Source organism: Gekko japonicus, unplaced genomic scaffold, assembly GCF_001447785.1.
Source record: "Gekko japonicus isolate JY-2015 unplaced genomic scaffold, Gekko_japonicus_V1.1 scaffold430, whole genome shotgun sequence".
In the NCBI taxonomy this organism is placed as follows: domain Eukaryota; kingdom Metazoa; phylum Chordata; class Lepidosauria; order Squamata; family Gekkonidae; genus Gekko; species Gekko japonicus.
The window spans coordinates 843,336-846,500 of NW_015171516.1; the positions used below are offsets into that span (position 1 = coordinate 843,336).

The 3,165-nt window shown below is 48.1% G+C and overlaps 1 non-coding gene across 1 annotated transcript; it reads left to right on the forward strand.

The window, feature by feature from the left end:
• The first annotated feature begins 562 nt into the window (after window positions 1-562).
• Window positions 563-634, forward strand: TRNAS-GGA. Its single transcript has one exon. It is a non-coding gene; the product is annotated as a tRNA-Ser (tRNA).
• Window positions 635-3,165: the final 2,531 nt, after the last annotated feature.

Consider the following 3,165-nt stretch of genomic DNA (forward strand, 5'->3'; position numbering starts at 1 on the left):
ATCCTTTATGACTTTTATCCATCTTCTTCATGTCTTTTGGAGCGATATACCAGCGATAAAACCTTTTATACCAATTTTCTCTGAGTGCTTGACTCGCTGTGAACTTTATATCTTTCATCCATAGGTTTTCCCCACTGCTGAAATGGAATCTCCTTGCCAGTTACACTTTTATAAGTAGTCTGCACCTCAGGAATCTGTTCTATATTATTTAAGGGAAGACACTGTGGCTCAGTGGTAGAGCATCTGCTTGGCACAACAGAAGGTCCCAGGTTCAATCCCTGGCATCTCCAGTTAAAAGGACCAGCCAGCAGATGATGTGAAAGACCTCTGCCTGAGACCCTGGAAAGTTGCTGCCGGTCTGAGTAAATACGGACCTTGATGGACCCAAGGGTCTGATTCAGTAGAAGGCAGCTTGATGTCTGTTAAAGGGGAGGTGCTGTGGCATGTGCCGTGGACATCTTGTTGGTCTTTAAGGTGCTACTGAACTCAAATCTAGGTCTTCTGCTGTAGACCAACATGCTACTGTATCTACAATTAACCAGACCGTGCAGCTCATGAGACAGGGGCCGTGGCTCAGTGGTAGAGCATCTGCTTGGATTGCAGAAGGTCCCAGGTTCAACCCCTGGCAACTCCAGTTAAAAGATCAGGCAGCAGGTGATGTGAAAGACTGCTGCCTAGCACCCTGGAGAGCTCCGTCCAGTCTCAGTGGGCAATACTGAACTTGACAGAGGCCCTCCTAGGGGAGGGGCTGTGGCTCAGGGGAAGAGCCTCCGCTTGGCAGGCAGGCAGAAGGTTCTAAATTCAATCCCGGGCAGCTCCAGTTAAAGTGATGAAGTCGCAGGTTTTGTGAAAGACCTCTGCCTGAGATCCTGGAGAGCCGCTGCCGGTCTGGGTAGACAGTACTGACCCTGACGGACCAAGCGTCTGATTCAGTATAAGGCAGCTTCACGTTTAATTAGGGTTTTTAATGATATTTTCTTGTTATGGTGCATTTGCTGGTTGAGAGTAAAAACTCGTTTATTTTCTGGTTGACTCCATTTATGCCCCGCCTTTCCCCTAACAGGGACCCAAAGTGGCTGGCATTGGTGTAGTTTGGTGTAGCCAGTTTGGCTCTTTTTGTAGAAGGTACTCATTTGCATATTAAGCGACACACCCCTAATATAGCTAATCCTCCAAGAGCTTACAGTAGCTCCTGTACGAAGAGCTCTGTAAGCTCTTGGAGGATTGGCTACATATGGGGTGTGTGGCCTAAAATGCAAAGGAGTTCCTGCTACAAAAAGAGCCCTGTAAGTGCGTGGACTCTAATCTGGGAGAACCGGGTTTTATTCCCCCCTCCTCCACTTGCAGCTGCTGGTGTGACCTTGGGTCAGTCACAGTTCTCTCAGAGCTGTTCTCTCAGGAGCAGTTCTCGAAAGAGCTCTCTCAGCCTCACCCACCTCACAGGGTGTCTGTTGTGGGGAGGGGGAGGGAAAGGAGTTTGTAAGCCGCTCTGAGACTACTTTGGGTAGTGAAGGGCAGGGTATAAATCCAATCTCGTCTTCTTCTACCTCACAGGATGTCTGTTGTGGGGAGGGGAAGGGAAAGGAATTTGTAAGCCGCTCTGAGACACCTTTGGGTAGTGAAGGGCGGGGTATAAATTCAATCTCCTCTTCTTCTTCTTTTCTCCTCCATTTTTATTCTCACAACACTTCTTTTCTGAGAATTTGCCTCTGGTTCCTTAGACGAGACTAAGTTTCCAATGCAGCAGAAAAGCAGGGTGTTTTTTGTTTGTTTGTTTGTTTTTACAGAAGCCAGTCTTAATTAGTAATGCTATATTCGATTTGTTGATAGCTCAATTTTGGGCGAATGGGTGACTGAATTGAAAAGAAATTCACCACTGGCACTGTTGAAAGTCCAGGGAAAGGCGAAGCATACTGTTCGTTCTCTGCTCAGTAATGAGTTCTATAAAGTCAGGGTTCTGTCTGGTTCAAATTTCCTTAATGCCTGTGCTTAATTTGCAAGTAAAAAGGCTTCCCACACTAAGTATCCAGTCAGGCTGCTACAGTTGTCTTAATGTTGGGTTCTTCTAAGGGTGCCAAACCTGCAAATGGGGCCTGGAGATCTAACGGATTTAGAACTTATTTCCAGACTAGAGAGGTCTGTTCCCCGGAGAAAATGGCCGCTTTGGAGGGTGGACTCTGTGGCATTATAACCCACCAAGGGTCCTCCTTTCCCTAAAACCCACCCTCTCCAGTCTTCACCCCCCTACCTCAGATCTCTGGGAATGTCCGAACCCAGAACTGGCAACATTGTATTTTTCTTTATGAGCGTTTATCGATTAGTTAATCTGCCTAAAAGTCGTCTTGAATTTGAGACAGCACCTCTTCTGCATTCTGTAACTGAGCATGCACAAAAAAGAATGTTTTCCTTGCACAATCAGTTAATTCCGCATTGAAAGGGTGAGGAAATGCACGGATGCAGGAATCACCGATGGAATGTTAGGTTGACATCTTTATGGAGACTTGCGAGAACAGAGTGGCTGTGCTAATGTCACGTGCACAAATATAAGAACATCAGAAGAGCCCTGCTGGATCAGACCAGTGGTCCATCTTGTCCAGCATCCCATCTCACACAGGGCTCAACCAGTTCCTCTGGAGGGCCAACAACAGGGCATGGAAGCCGAAGCCCTCCTAAGAGCATCAGAAGAGCCCTGCTGGATCAGACCAGTGGTCCATCTGGTCTAGCATCCTGTCTCACACAGTGGCCAACCACTTCCTCTGGAGGGCCAACAACAGGGCATGGAGGCCGAGGCCTTCCTAAGAACATCAGAAGAGCCGTGCTGGATCAGACCAGTGGTCCATCTAGTCCAGCCTCCTGTCTCACACAGTGGCCAACCAGTTCCTCTGGAGGGCCAACAACAGGGCATAGAGGCCGAGGTTTTCCCCTGATGTTGCCTCCTGGCTCTGAGATTCAGAGGATTAGGGCCTCTGAATGCGGAGGTTCCCCTCAGTCACCATACCTAGTAGCCACTGATTGACTTCTCCATGAATCTGTCTAATCCCCTTTTAAAGCTGTTCATTCCTGCAGCCATCACTACATCCTCTGGCAGCGAATTCCACATTTTAATCAGTCTGTCTGTCCTGAACCTACTGCCCCTCAGCTTCATTGGATGCCCTCAAGTTCTAG